Source organism: Coturnix japonica, chromosome 1, assembly GCF_001577835.2.
Source record: "Coturnix japonica isolate 7356 chromosome 1, Coturnix japonica 2.1, whole genome shotgun sequence".
Lineage (NCBI taxonomy): Eukaryota > Metazoa > Chordata > Aves > Galliformes > Phasianidae > Coturnix > Coturnix japonica.
In genome coordinates, this window is record NC_029516.1 from 168180541 (window position 1) to 168197351 (window position 16811).

A 16811-nucleotide genomic window follows, 5' to 3' on the forward strand; every position below is an offset into this window, starting at 1 on the left:
TGCATTTGTAAAGCCCACACTCATGATCTCTTCTAGACACGCACAATCTAAAAGGCGGAGAGTAATGTCAACTGTGTTGTGGTGGCACATATTGTAGAAAGAAAATATTTATTGTCATGATATGCCATGCAAACATAGATCTGACCAGTTCTAGTATGATCATTATGAGAGAAAAAGCAGATGCAGAACGATTTGGTTTGTATCATTCACTTCAATTATAGCAGTATAAAGTGTATGATGTATGTGCACAAACTGAACATAAACCTCATTCAAGTACTGTTAAAAACTGCTAATGTGGCTTCTGGATAAATCTGAAATAGGTGTCTCCAAAAAGAAGAGGTTAATATCTGTCACCATTTTTTCCTTTTATTCTTTCAATGTAGTGATCTGTCCCTACTGTGCTAAAGGCAACAAATAGGTGAAACTTTTTACATGGGGATCATTGGTACCAGTAGTTCTTTCTCTGACGTTTATGGGGAGAAAGAAAAATGCTCAGATGAGTTCACTCAATAGGAAAAGCTCATGTAATAGGCAGAGAAGTATAATATATTAATGTCTAACTACTGAGAACTTACCACAGAATTACCACATATTCTGAATCAATAATTGGACCCCAAATGAGATAAGAAAAATGGTATTTTGAAGCGCACCAGGTGCTAGCTTAAGTTGCCTGCTGCTCTTCAGGTGCGTTATTATGAGGATGGTCTGATGCTGTTCCAAGTATGAACAGAACAGGAACAGGAATAAAACAGTATCTGTGAAATGAGATATCCTGATGAGTTCCTCAGGGCAGCATGTAATGAGTGCAGCTTTCCTCACCAGGCTTGAAAGCTGGAGTGCTAAACCTACTACCTCTGTATTTTCTCCTTGGCACAAGCTTATGGCTTATGGCACTGTGGCCGCTTTCCCTTTCAAAAGCACTTTCCCTGAAGTCTCTTCTATGGTTATCCTGTTCCCTTTTCTTCCCTTTTTGGCCTGACATCCAAAGAAACAACTGTTCTCAGGGTGAGATTCACCTAAGTATATTTTTATGTCTACATTTTAGATATATTCATGTGGACTAATCACATCTGTGGTTAATGAAAAAAAAAAAAAAAAGGACCCTCTTAATTCCATTATTTGTAAAGTGGACATTTAAGGTAGCTCTGAGGAATCATATTATTACAAAACCAACCAACCAAAAAGTCTTCTACAATGACTGTGCTGAAGACTAACATAGGTGGAAAAGCCTAATATCTAGTAGCTTAACAATAATCAAATGTCACCTCATAAAATCATAGAATCATAGAATGGCCTGGGTTGAAAAGGATCAAGGACCACATCCTTGAAAAGGATCATCTCCGTCTTTATCTGGAACTGGTGTCACCTGGTGTTTGTTGTATTTATTTTTTTTTTTACCTTAAACACAGAAGTCATCATTTTAATGGAACATCACTCAAACTTAGAAGCATCATGTAAGCATTGTTTTCAAAAGCCCTTAGCTTCTGCAGGTTAATTCTGGATGGGATTTGCGTTCATGACAGCATTACAAGTAGCCCTCAGAGATGCTTTTAGAGGTAAGGACTTCAGGAACTGACAACTGAATAAGACTGAAGCAATGCATCTTAGCTCTTAGCTAAAGAAAAGAAAAGAAAAGAAAAGAAAAGAAAAGAAAAGAAAAGAAAAGAAAAGAAAAGAAAAGAAAAGAAAAGAAAAGAAAAGAAAAGNGGCATTACAAGTAGCCCTCAGAGATGCTTTTAGAGGTAAGGACTTCAGGAACTGACAACTGAATAAGACTGAAGCAATGCATCTTAGCTCTTAGCAAAAGAAAAGAAAAGAAAAGAAAAGAAAAGAAAAGAAAAGAAAAGAAAAGAAAAGAAAAGAAAAGAAAAGAAAAGAAAAGAAAAAGAAAGCTGACAACTTGCAAGAAAACTTCTTAATGTAGATAGGGTGTTATATAAGGGCAGGTAGCAACAGGGCAAGGGGAAATGGCTTTAAAATGAGAAAGGATAGATATAAGCTAGAATGGTGGTGTGGGTGAACGCTGTAGTTAACACACCTTTTTTGTGTGTTTGTACAAATCCAGACGTGAGAAATTGAGAAAACATTGTAAAATAAATGTGGAAATGAAATTTTGCAGACTTTTAATATGGTCTAAATTCATTTTTGGCTATTTCCAGTGCTTCAAGAAAAATAAATCTGCAGACTTCTTGCATCTAGAATATCTTGAACCGTGTCTTTGACAAAAATGTGGTAGCTAAATGTAGTATAAGTGTACAGATTTTTTCCATAAGGATAAAACAAACAGGTAAGAAAATGTTTTCCATGTACAGTCACGCACCCCCTTTGAGGGGACTACAATCATGCAAGGCTTTTTGAGGAGCCTGCAGTAGTCTCACCTGAATGCTGTTGTCTCTGACGCAAATGCCTACTGCCCACTCATTTATCTGAATTCTCTTCTTCAGACATCACATTGTAGCCCAAGAAAGAATTGTATTATAGCTATTATTTAAATGCCCTGTAATTAGCAATAAAGGTTTGTTTTCTAGAGCAGAAATAAAAGACTGAGGAACTGAAAAGCTGTTTTATCTTCTATATCCAAAGCCAGAGCTACTGAAGACTAGCGAATGACTTAGTTTGGAAGAGAAGCTCTGTGGACTCCCTTTACCTGGCATCCTTGATCTCATTGACCTCCAAACTGAGCAATCGCAGTCTCCATCTATGTCCTGCAGCAAACTGAAGTGGTATAGTTGCTGTTCAAAAATATTTAGAGAATCCTTTTCTTTCTCTAATATGAACAACAGAAGGCTAAAGTAAAAACTCTGTAAGTTAGTGCTTGAGGACTGTAGAGAGAAAGATTATGCAAATACCTGTACTGAAAAAAAGTTAGTCTTCCTTCTCTTTTTTATTTTCTTCTCATTGTTCTAAATTCATTTTTATTGTTACTATTGTATCTAACTAGTTCTAATAAATACTGAACCTTACAGTCCAGTTTCACAGTTACAAATACAGATGTAAGCAAGCTCTAATTTGGAGAGGGGCAAACTCCAAGTATTCTTGGAAAAAGGTCTTCATTTTGCCCTTGCAGGAATGCTGTATATTCCTTGAGATGATTTGTTTGCATATGTGTTCAAATACGTACCTGATGTTGCCAGGCAGTAACCAATGTATTACATAGTGAATCCATGGGCAAATGAGCACATCTTCTTCTTATGTCAGTAAGAGATACGTATGTCTCTGAGAGGAAATACAGGTCCCATACATCTGAAAATCTAACATCAGAAAATAAACATAGCTGTATGAGATCAGATCAAAGGTCCACAATACCAATGTATTAATTCTGGAAATGGCTAATCGCAAGTGACCGGCAAAAAGTGACAACAAGCCAGGATGGAGTGAAGTGGAATTCAGTGGATTTGTAAATCTTCATCAAATCTGCAGGTCAAAAATCTCCTAAATCAAAGGTATCTCAGTAAAGAAAGCCCTTGTGCATGCAATTCAGTGCTGTGAGTAAAACAGAAGTTCAGATATAAATATTAGTCATAGAATCACAGAACAACAGAATGGCCTGGTTTAAAAAAGACCTCAAAGATCGTCTAGTTCCATATGTCATCATATTTCTATGTCTTTGTATTTCCACTGTGACTTTGTCTTTTACGGCTGCTTGAGACAGTGAGCATCTGAGGATAGAACCTCTATTTTACTGCACTCCTATGTTGCCTTTCACACTCCAGTGACCCAATTGCTTTTAGTCATTTGTATGTGCCGTAAAGAGACACTACTTCAGTGTGGCTCAGTAGGCAGTCTTGCTCAATAGGAAACAAAAATTACTGGTTGGCATTGGTAATGAATATGTCCTTCTTCTCAAGACATACCTAATTACTTACTGCATTGCAAGCATCTGTCCAGTTAAATTATTTACTACTGGAAGAATCTGGTCTAAGACTAACGTTAGCAATCTAGAAAAGGTAGTATTTACAGCCAAAACTCTTGTACAGAGTTGTGCCATAGAAAATGGCACTGGCTGGAATCTCAGAATGCCATTCTGCAAAGCAGGATCATTCTATCTAGTTCATGATTGCTTCATTTTTGGATGGATCTAATTACAGTCTTTCAAAGACAAAAATCCCATAGACTCCTCGGGCAAATATTTCCTGTGGTTAAGTACTCCTTAAATTTTTACCAATCTCTGACTTATTGCTTTCATGGAATCATGGAAGCATGGAAACATTAAGGTTGAAAAGACCACAAAGATCGTCTAGTCTGACCATCAACCCATGCTTCTGACCATTCTAGATCATGTCACTCCAGGGATGATGACTCTACCACTTCCCTAGGCAATCTGTTCTAATAACTCATCACTCTTTCTGAGAAGTAAATAAATTTTTAAACTTTTTTTTTTTTTTTTTTAAAGCCAATTACTTCTTATCCTATCTATGTGAACAAAAGAAGCAGTTATTTCCCTGCCTTTCTAAGACTACTATTCATATATACAAAGACCTATGCTTATTCTTATTCTGCTTTGAAAAGTTTCCTTATGAAAGGAAAATACATTTCACAGTATGGGATGACTTCTACTCTTCCAGTAGAAATCAGATATGGGGGAGAAACAGAGGTAAAGAGAAGACAAAGAACCCTGAAGCACTTCAAAATGTTCTATTTTCATGGGCAAAAGGATAAATTAATGAGGTGACTTCCTGAGTCTAAAAAAAGATGGTGAGGTGATCTCAAAGGCAGTTTTGCATTGACAGTAGACCTTTATATGCAGTCTTGTGTTAAATCTAGTCACTGGCACTGTTGGTTAATTGTACCCATTCATGGGTGCACTTCTGTTCACAAGTGCATGCTTCTGGTTTTAACTTTGATTTAAAGTCCTGCTCTATCCAAAAACATTAATACTCAGAAAGGGGAAAATGTAAGGGTGGCTCACTGAGAATTGTTCATTTCAAATAAATCTTCTAAGAATGATAGGAAATGCTCACTGAGTTTTCTGAAGTGAGCCCATTTTGAGGATGAAAGTTCCTCTTTCAATTCTAAGAAAAGAAACTAAAAATAATCTTGGAACAATGGAAACGAAGCTTGAGAGAAGATTAGAAGCTTTCTTCTCAAAAATAGGAAATCAAGGGATGAAAGTAAATTCAGAGCTTAAATTCCAGAGTCTTTATTCCACCATTTGGTGTAGGTTACATGATAAAATTAACCATTTAAAACATTAAATCCAAAGCTGAAACTGTGTTCCAGGATATATTCCTAGAAAGATTTAAAGATATTCTGAACAGGATGAAAGCTACTACTGTTCTTCAGATTTTCTTATCTGTAGAAGAGCTATAGATTTTTGAATAATGAGGTTAAGCTAGCCTAAAATGATCTCTGTTAAATGCTCTGTACATGTTCATTCAAACAACAAAAATGTGTTTGTTGAGAGGCACTGATAAGGGTCTAAAATTTAATTACTTTATAATCTCTCTTATTTATATTCTGTATATATGGCTTCTGTTTGTTGTTGTTGTGGGTATCGGTGATGCTTTTTGCTTTGTTTTTTTGTTTGTTTTTCTTTTTTCCTTTAATTTTTTTTTCCCCCGATTTATCTGCATCATCCCAGAATCTGCATCCAGGAACAGCTGCTTGTTGCATACATAAAGACCATGATCTGGTACCCAAAGGTGTTTGTGAGAGGGGAAAACTCAGTGTTTGGTAGCTCCATGTTATCCCCTCATTATCTGTTCAAATCACATGGTCCAAGAACATTCTCTTCTCCCAGAAAATCTGCCATCATTTCTATTCAAGTCTTAATTTCTGTGTCTTTCAGAAATTATTGATGTAGATAAAAAGAAGAAGAGTGTGTGGAAGATAAAGGAAAGGATGTCACCAGAAGGGTATTCATCTTTACAGTTGTCCCATCTTTACAGTTATTGTTGTATATATTACATATTTCAGTTACAAGGGTAAAGCAGGAGTCACAAAGGCAGAGAGAGGCTTTCTGTAAGTCTACATGTGAAACGATTTAGGAGTACTTAAAATACCCCAAAGACCTGTATACAGAAATACTACCCATTTGGCAGAGATTTATGTAGAGGAACTCATCTTGATAATACTACTGAGTGATTATGGAAGAATTTTACTAGAAGTAATGAAAGTGTCTGATTTGTGAACTGGTGGTGTAATTTATTTTTCTATCACTCCATTACATAAAATGACAAAGTGGCACACAAAGCAATGCATTTCCCCCCTCACCATGGTGGAACTGATAGTTTTTAGTGGAGCTGTTGTGTCTCCAGAGGTTAAGGCTGAAGGCAACTGATAACGTGGATGAAATACAAAAATTCCCTAAGCATCATTCTGGTAGAATTCAGTTCACTGCAGCCTTGGAAAGATACTGTAAATCTTGGCAAGAAGAAACTGCTTTTCAAGAAAAAAGACTCAACCCATACTATGTTGATCCTTTTACTTTAATTACAAACAATACCAGTATATTAATTAAGAAGCCAAATATAATAAAATCTGTATTTACTATGGGATCATATAGTTCAATTTCTATTCATGTTGACTTGTATCGATGAAGGATGTGGAGACTAGTTGAATTGCTACAAGAAAATTATCTTCCTCTAAGAAAATGCATGATGGTAAAACAGGGATTTCATGCATTTTAACCAGTGTGCTATTGAACATTCTTTGTATTTGATATGCACAAATCAAGATCAGTCTTGGATGCTGGCAATTTTAAACATGATTCCCTGAGCTGATTTTTAATACATTCCTACCAGTGGCCACTGAAAGGAAAACCATTCCTTGTATTTCTTGTATTATAAACCCAAATTAAATATATTTTTTTTTTCCATTCTAAATATTTTCTAAATTCTCATGGGTTCAAAGGGTTCAGGGTTTGACTAAAGTGATTTGCTTTTCAGAGCCAAATGTGTGCTTCACTTGGAAGCTGTCTGAGTAATAAGAGTGCATGTTACCACCCAAAACCTGATTTTAACTGACCATGTATTTCAGAAGTGGTGACAGTGACAGTGGGTCACATCCACGAAAGACAAGCCATGTTCCAGATGACTATACAGATATTTACAGGCATGGCATGTGGGCTATTGTTCAGAGCTGGCAGAAATGTATATGTAACAATGCTGACTATGTTGGAAAAGGGTGTTTAACAGCTGAGAATTTGCTCTATCAAACAATCTTATTGTGCTCTTTGTTATAGTTTCCACAGAAATAAGTGGAAAGCATTACTTTTGGAGCAAAGTTTATGCTATATAACTAGTATTTTGTAGCAATAGTAAGAAAATAGCTTAGTTGTTTATGCAGCAATTGCACTGTCAGGAATCTAATTACTACTTGCTCCTCCATAACTCTTTCTCACAGGGGAATCTCCCACTACAAGGGCTTAGGTAAAGGTAATTAGAGTAATCTCCCTGATATTCCATGCTACATTGGACTTCCTGTGCCATTTTCACCTGTCAGTCACAAGCTGAGTGACAGTTTGCTATTCCATTGCGGTTGCGCCTTTGTAGTTGGACTAAATGATTAATATTCCACAAAGTATTTTTTCTTTATATGTAACCTCAATCTACTCTCTGTGAGCTTGAAGTCATTTCCCCTTGAATGTTGATTTTCTTAATGAAGGAGGGTCATCATAAGCGCAGGATGTTTCCGAGAAAAGGTTCTTGCTCTGAGATGGGCTTTCTCTGACCTTTGAGTCACATATATGAGAGAAAAAGGCCTATCTCTCTTCAGAGTAAGAGTCACAAATTTGCATCACAATTTCATTATGAATTCAAATAAGTTTATACCTGGACACTTACAACACTGATGGAGAGGAGTGGGATTGATCTCACCTAAGGTCAGAGCTGAACTGGCCTGAACTCACTTAGTCAGTGGAAAGACACAGGTAGGTATGCAGAGTGAACCAGATCATATGTAATGAATTGTCTTCGGCTGTTACCAGAAAATCGAATTTGGGATTAAAAAATCCTAAAAAATCCTAGGGTTTTTTTGGGATTAAAAAACCCTAATTTTCAGCACGTAACTAAAAAGTTACGTGCTGAAAATTAGGGAAGATAACCCTTGATGTTTACCCCTTTCTTTTGCTACCTCTCTTTCTCAGTATGGCGTATGAGCTCCTTTGGGGAAAACAGAGGTGCCATTGATCTTCAAGTGAATGGACAGATGGTTCCTCGGGTACAGATTTAAAAAACATCTGTTTGTTAAAAGTGGGGTCTATCATGGGAGTCTATTCAAGAGTAAGAACTTAATTAGTCATAGAATCATAAAATCATAAAATCATAGAATAACAGAATCATAGAATCACAGAATCATGGAATCATAGAATCACCAAGCTTGGAAAAAAACTTTTAAGATTATCCAGTCCAACCGTCATGTTAAAAAAAAATATATTTTTATTTTTTTTTGTAGAAAATTTCATCTGAGATTTAGCTGTGCCAGTCAGGGCACTTTAAGTGGAATCGGCAATCTCTAACACTTAAAATGCTTGTAACAACTGATTACTTAATATCAGAAGAAAGTGGGTGACCTTTTAAAATTTATTCCAGACTTTTGTGGACTATCTGAACTCCCCTCTTCTGGAAGTTATATAAAATTTTATGAAAGTAGTTCAAGGTATCTGTTTTTTGTTTGTATAATGTATATCAGTGGCCAAGTATAAGGAACTTTGATCTGAAGTGTTCAAATCACATTTTATTGAAAAAAAAAAAAAAAAAGACTAAATTTCATTAATAAAATTGTAATGCAATTGTTTTTGAAACTTCATTATCAACAATTTCCCTTGAAAATATTCACTTTGAAAAAAAAATAGATTTAGTGTTGATAGAAAATAACTTTCACAGGAAAAATTCACAGCTCCAATAATCTGTGTTATTAAAAGTGCTGCAAGAAAAAAAAAAATCCTTCAGGACTCAAAAAAAAAAAAAATTCCAATAATTATGCTGATTAGATTATTTCAGTATGAGAACTAAACTTCAAAGATTGAAATTTTTTAGACTTTTTACTTGAGGATGTATTTTTGATTGCTTCACCTTGTTGTTTTGGGGATTACCCTCATTTCTTGTGATTTGGTTAATTTCATTATGGCTGCATCACATCGGGAATGTAGGTCTCATCACTATCCTAATGATGGTATTTAGATGAGCTCTCACACCATAGCAGCTGTAAGCAATATCAGTTAGCTTTTCTTTTTTTTCTTTTCTTTTCTTTTCTTTTCTTTTCTTTTCTTTTCTTTTCTTTTCTTTTCTTTTCTTTTCTTTTCTTTTCTTTTCTTTTCTTTTCTTTTTTTTGTTTTTTTTTTTTTTTTTTTTTTTTTTTTTTTTTTTTTTTATTTTTTTTTTTTTGTTGTGTTTCTGTGTTGCTTTTCTTTCCTTTCCTTTCCTTTCTTTGCCTTTTCCTTTCCTTTCCTTTCTTTTCTTGTGCCTGTTCCGGTTGTCCTGCGCTTGCTCCTTGTCCGGTCGTTCCTGTTGCCGGTGTGGTGGGGCCTTGGTCCTTTCTTCCTTTCGCTTGGTCCCGTTCGGTGGTGTGCGGCGGCGGTGTGGGGTGTGTGGTGTGTGTTGCGTGTGGTGTGGGGTGGCGTTGGGTGGGGTGTGGGTGGGTGGGTCTTGGTTTCGTTTTTTTAGAGAGGTGTGGTGGGGTGGAGGGGGGGGTGTGGGTGGTGGGTGGGTGTGTTTGGTTTTTTGGGTTTTGTTGGGTGGGTGTTTGTGGTGGTGTGGTGGTGGGTGTGTTGTGGTGGGTGATTTTTTTTCACCCTTGAGAGAAATTCGTATCATATGAACTGCTAATCTTATTCTGTACCAAATCATGAGGTGTGGTTGTAAGTAATGTTTATGAGTTTAGTTTCTGTCAATGAGTATTTCAGGGAGATAAATAAATTTTGCAAAATGCTTTTTGCCATGGCAGGCCATTAAAGCTGGGGTATGCTTCCTACTGACAACTAATCTTCCTTGAAATCTCTGTGTGTGCTCCTCAGGATATGGCTGGCTTTCTGAGCTGCAAGGACACATCGCTGACTCATGTCTTGTTTGCCATCCACTGGTACCCCCAGGTCTTTTTTGTCAGGGATGTGCTTAATCCTTCCGTTCCCCAGCTTGTGTTATTATTGAAGGCTGACTCGATCCAGGTGCAAGACTTTGCATTTTTATTTGTTGAATCTTATGAGGTTATCCTGACATCATCAAATCCAACCCCCCTGCTAAAGCTGGTATGTAAAATAGGTTACACAGGTAGGCATCCAGACAGGTCTTGAATATCTCCATAGTAGGAGACACCACAAGAGCATCAACTATTGTGCTTCCTCACTATAGTATTTATTTGGATTCTCCTACCTTTTAGTGCCCTTTTATGATTATTTCCTTTAGTGTCTGAGTTTATGTTTGACGAGTTTATGTGGCCTGTGCTTGTACCACCCCCGACTCCCAGTTTGTGACTGGGAATCCTAAGTCTGAAAGTTAAATTAATAATTAATACTGCACTCTGTTTCCATTGAATCTGTCTTAGCCTTTTGCAGGTGAATGGTCTTTCACATGCTTAGGAAACATGAAAAATTTGAGCATTCATGAGGAAATGATGAATCAGTCAATTAAATAGGAGACCCTTTTCAGCTACTCATCACAGAAATAACTGCAAAACTCAGAGCCACTGTGCAAATCACACAGCACAATTTGTCTGTTATTTCAGAATTAACATCTTAATTGGCTATCTTCTTACTGGATCTTAGAGAAGATAGCCCAACATTCTTTAGTATTTAACTAAGACACAGTAAATGGTTTTCTAAATTGAATTTTGTATCCTAATGGATATGGTTATTGAATAAATCAATTGAACTGAAGTATCTTAATAAAATCTTTTCTTCTGCATTTAAAGCAAGTTATGTACTTTGGTTAGCACCGAATATAAAAATTTCTCTGAATCCTTGAATTATTTTCATCTGGAATTAAACGTTTTGCAAACTAACAGAAACACTTCCCCCTCCCCCTATTTGCCTCACTATTTAAAACTAGTTTTCTGAAATGATAATTTCCTGTTTATGTCATAGTCACACAAATTCTCTGTGTGTGAGAGAGAGTCTTCAATTTCAGTCATTAAAATCATTGTGAAAAGGCCCATGGGATTTATCATAGTATCATAGTATCATAGTCTCGTGTGGGTTGGAAGGGACCTTAGAGATCATCGAGTCCAACACCCCAGGATTCGAGCCTCTGTGTAGCAGAGCGGCACCTCTACCACTTGCTCCACAGGGGGGATTCGAAACCAGGGCCTCCGGTGTTGCATCACAGCATTCCTACCACTTGCGCCACTGGGGCACACAATTTATTAAGATACTGTCAGGAACTGAGGCAGTACTTCTGAGTTGAAGTCCAAAGAAAATGTCTGAATCTCCATAGTTCTTTAACTATCCTAAGTGATTTCTATGTACTGACCATGGAAGGTTACTTTCAGTAACAGATTAAGAACTTTTAGAAAGAAAAAAATTAGCACACACAAAACCTGATATGATGAAAGTAAAATGTGACTGTAAGAACACGTCTTCTTAATTTCCTTGGGTTTTGGCTTCTTCCTACTTCTGTTATGATCTCTTTGTAAAACGTTGAATGCTACTTGAAAAGTAGAGTTCCATGGTTACATTTGCAGGCAGAAACTTTTGGTTAAAATATCTCTCCAATATCATTTGAGCGAAATCAGAAAATGTAAAATTAAGCTTTTCACACTGCAGTACAAATGTGGATGTTTCCAAAACTGCGGTGTATATACTGAACTTGTCTTCTGGTTGGGAAGTGGTGACATTTTAAACTTCTGATGAAAGAAGAGAAAATACACATTCAGAAAGGCCCCAGATTGTGAATTCCAGGGAACAGTTTTATTAGAATAACCAAATCATTTTTTCTGACTGCAGTAAAAGTGATTTTATTTTTTATTTTTTTTCCTTTTTTCATTTTATAATCCTCATAACTGTATTATTCTTGGGTACTTGAGGCATATATGTGTCGTATATTTTTTCTCACTTTTTACACTTTTCCCTCGATTATGTGCATCATCTTCCTGATGACTCTACTGTCCCATGCAAACAATAAGCAAAGTAATTGAGAATTTTCATAGAAATCTATGTCAGATGATAAATAAGCAATTTATGAATGAATATCTCATGATGACATTAATTTAAAAACAAGCCCTTTAAAATTGTGCATTTTATTATTGCAGCTGAATTGCTGACACGCCAAGGAGCTAACAAAACAGAAGCTTCAAGTAGGCTGAAAAACCCAATAAATAAGAGTCACTGGGTTAAAAATACCAGGCTGCTTCATTCAAGCATGATGTATCATTGTGAAGAAAATGAAGCGTGTTTGTTCTGAACACTTGGGCTGTTTATTTTGCAGATGTACTGAGAAGTTCATTGAGATGGAAAAGTTGTTGGATGCTAAGTACGTAGGATTTTTATGTGCCCTGCTATCCCATTCCTTGAATCAAACAAGCATTTTCTCACATTAAAGGTATAATCTTTTCATTTTGGAGACCATATTGGATATGTTAGGACAGGAGAGAGACTTCAGAATTGGGCTTCAGGTAGGGTAGTGCCATATCATCCTCTGTGCTTGACGCACAAGTTCATCAGCACTGAAATGAATATGTGTATGGTTTTAGTCAAGATAAAACCGAAATTTTCATTTCAGTTTCAACACAAGGACAGTGAGTTGCTGAAGAGGGTCTAGAGGAGGGCCATGAAAATGATCAGAGGGCTGTAGCCCTTCCCTTATGAGGACAGGCTGAGAACTGGGGCTCTTCAGCCTAGACAAGAGTATCAGAGGTCAGTCAAGTTAGAGAGCTCTCTTAGTTTCTTGTAGCATCAGAATAGTTCTCTTTATTGTGTTCAACATACATCTTATATACCATTTACTTACAAGTAAGACATTCCTGTTCCTCTAACAGTTCCTCTAATCATTTAATTGGTCCTAGCTTCCTCCAAACAACAGTGATAAAGTACAGTTTCTTAAAGGCAACAGGATTAACAATGCATATCAAAAGAAACTCCTGTCTACCCTTAGACACAAACAGACACTGCTTGCTCTTTGTCTCACACTCTGGTCTTCCAGGGTTTCACAGTGATAAGGTCTATCAAAGAGTCTGATAAGCTCTTTGGTGACTTGCTCACAGTTACATCTTCCCCCACAAAGAGAAGGCTCCAAGGAGACCTAATAGCAGCCTTCCAGTTCCTGAGGGGGACCTACAGCAAAGCTGAGGAGAGACTTTTTTACAAAGGCAGGTAGCAACAGGACAAGGGGAAATGGCTTTAAACTGGAAGAGGGTAGATGTAGACTAGATATTATGAAGAATGTTTTTACTTTGAGGATAGTGGGATACTGGAACAGGTAGCCCAGAGAGAATGTGGATGCCGCCTCCCTGGAAGCATTTAAGGCTAAGCTGGATGGGGCTGTGAGAAAAATAATATAGTGGGAGGTGTCCCTACCTATAATAAGGAGTTGGAACTAGCTGATCTTAAAGGACTCTTCCAGCCCAAACCATTCTATGATTCTGTAATTCCATGATTCTATGATCTGGTCCTCTTCACGGGGAAGGAAAAAAACAACAAAAATGTGATCCCTGAGTGAACTTTCAAGACAAGTATGAACCAGCAAGTACAGACAGTAGAACAAGCTCCTGCTGTTTATTTAACATTTGGAATGGAGAGATATGGTTGCAGCTATAAATCATTTCCTCCATTGTCTGTATAAGGAAAGCAGTCAATTATCTTAATCACTTAATGGTAGTCTCCAAAACTGAATGTTCTGAATAACCTTCAAACTTGCAAACACCTTTAATAAAGAGAAAATGTATTTTTATGCATTAATCCAAATGCATTACTGAACTTTAATTCCTTAGTATTTGGAAATTCTATTGCCAAATTACCAATCATGCTGTTTTAAATATAGCCATTGGTCATACATACCATGCAGTTAAATTGCCCAACTCCGGTTAACCTAGGATAGAATCTAAGGTTGTATTCATTCAGGTTCAGTGTTTTGCCCTAATTGTCTGTATCTGGGCTGTACTTAACTTCAAATGCAAAGAGAGGAGCTCACATTCATCTACATGACAGTGACCCAAGTCACTTTTTACAACTCACATGGAAGGTCTATAGTGATGCCTAACACTTTCTGAAATGAAACTTATAAGTCTTTCTTCATGCTAAATAACTATTCAGTGTCCAATTTCTACATGTAAAGGAGCTGTCCTTCAGGCCTATGTATTTCTCAAAAGACATGTTGGCGTTTGTAATCAATAATGAATAAAATAACACCTAAGATTTGTTATGTATGTGACATTTTCTCTAACTGCAAAAGAACTCAAAAGCCTCATTCTCCTTTCTTTATCCCCTTGAAAATATCCAGTCAACCAATTTTGGCTGTCTTCAATTTGAAAGAAATGTCAGGTCTGGGACTTGTTTCTCATGCTAGAAATAATTATGGCAATCAATAGAGTTAAAATCACTTGTAAAACCTTGTTCGGAGTAGCCAGAAGGAAGAGAATATTCCTGTTACTTTATCTGGATGATGTGCAAGCCTGAAAATGTGAATTCATCTAAGCAGAAAAAAAGCTAAAAGGATGTGTTAAAATTTATTGAAATAGCAGATCAATTTTCTTTCTCTTCTCAAAAGCCATGAAGAGAAATCAGTGATAAATGTGATGGGGGGATCAGAAGTTACATGCCAGCATACGGGCAGATTAAATTGATGCTATTCATTCTCTGAATAATGATAGGTGGTAATGTCTGATATTTAAGGATATACGTGCTATGAAGAAAACAGACTTAATGGAGAAAAGCTAGAAAAAGACAGCATCTAAAAATGAAGGTACAGTATATTGCATTGGAAGACAGATAACAATTCATACAATGAGAAGAATGCAAACAATAATAAGGTGGATGCAAAGGAACAATGAAGCAGAGAAGGTGCAGTAGAGAGAGGATGTTAAGAAACAAATGTAACTACTGTAACAATAGGCCAGATTATCACCTTATTATGAGCTTCTACTAGGTTGCCTTAGCGGAAAATGAAAGCTTCCCTTAATTCCCCTGAGCTAGTCCAACAATTTCAGTTTAATTAAGGAAATATGTTGAGAATTCACAAAAAATAAAATAAAAGTAAAGTAAAAATAAAAGGTTTTTTATTCCACTATTACTACAATAACCTCAGGACAGTTACTAAAATTAAAATGGTGGCTTTAAGTGCCTTCTGCTGCTCAAGAATAGATCTGACAAACTCAGTTCATTTTCACTATCAGTTATGACTATCTAACTAGTTAAAGATTTTTAAAAAATTCACCGTCAAAGCCCATCTGAAAATAAGATGACCCCACTTCAATTTCTATCAGTTTTTTTTTTTTTTTTCTCACTATAATTTCAAGAATATAAATAATTAATGCATCCAAAAATCTTAATTGTTTTTGAGTGGTAATCCCTATGCCAAGAGAAACATTTTAACTCAAAGACAAAGGGAGATGTATGGTGGAATACTCGTGCAAGCATAAGAGTGTTAATAAGGTACTGCTGAAATTAAAAGTCTCAGAGATCTTTCATCACATGAATTTTGTAGAAATGTGAGTAGAAACCATCCCTAAGACTTGAAGCAGGTCCACAAGTGTTCAGATTTAAAATCTTCCAGACCACTGATCCTGTAATGGTAATGAGAATGCCTTGGAACTAGACTTATTTTGCTTTACTGAAATGTTTAGATGTTGTAGAGGGACATGATTTAGTGTAAAATAGTGGTGGTAGTTAGACGGTTGGACAGGATGATCTTGGGAGTCTTTTGTTTGGTGTTCCTATGATTCTATGGCTCTACTTTAGCCTGCTAAAGTCTTGGTATCTGACACAAATTGATTAGTAAGTTTTACTTTATTGTGAGTAGAAAAGAATAGACATTTCTAGAGTTTACCCCTCTTTAAGATAGACATATTCTATATCTCCATCAGCTATAGAAGGAATCTAAGAGATTGACTTTACAAGTTGCATCACACTCTACTTGGCCTTTAGCTGCTGTTACTACAGAATGGCAGGTGATGTCAATAGTTAAACTAATTTCTACTGTTTTGACCACTTCCCTTTGCCTGCCCCTTTCCTGTCCCAAAAAAAAAATAAAAAAAAATAAAAAAAATCAGCAAAACTGCAGTATTACTTAACTTGACATAGTATGGTTTGGTAGAGGCAGTGTCTGCTTCATGATCAGAGAGAAGTTCGAAGATTTCTATTTCTTGAACATTATGTAAGTCGTATACTAAAATTAAGTCTGCGTGGTCCCAAGTACATAGGGAAGCTCAAAGTATAACATAAAATAGAAAAAGAAGGCGGGAGGAGGATCATACAGTGGAATTATCCTTTACCCTAATCATGGGACTTTTAGAAATGTATTTTTATAATTTTTCACGTTGGATTTGTTTGCCAGCTGTCTGGGGACAGATTCCCAAGCTAGACATTTGATTACTATGAACAACAAGAAAATTTATCCAAAGTCTCAGAAAGAGAGTAAGTAATAAACACTTAAAACATATTTCAAAAATACATTTCCACATGGCTGCTTATTCGTTAATGGCCTTCATCCAAAAGGTGATTTTTATTTTCAATGAAACAAACAACCAAAAAATTATTTTTGTCTGTTAGAGAAATGCTTAAAGAACATTTTGTCGTATCCATTCTAAATCTCCTTCATTTGAAGTCATTTCTACTTGTCTTGTCAGAAAAGACCCTGCTAAAGAGTCTGTGCCCTTCTTTCGTGTAGCCCTCAGTCTAAGGAGCTTCAAGCTGAGTTTTAGTTATAGAATGATAGAATCATAGA

At 36.3% G+C, this 16811-nt stretch overlaps 1 protein-coding gene across 5 annotated transcripts in view; it reads left to right on the forward strand.

The window, feature by feature from the left end:
• Nucleotides 1–16811, forward strand: part of GRM5 (glutamate metabotropic receptor 5) — a 233287-nt gene that overhangs the window by 107481 nt on the left and 108995 nt on the right. The window lies entirely within an intron of this gene.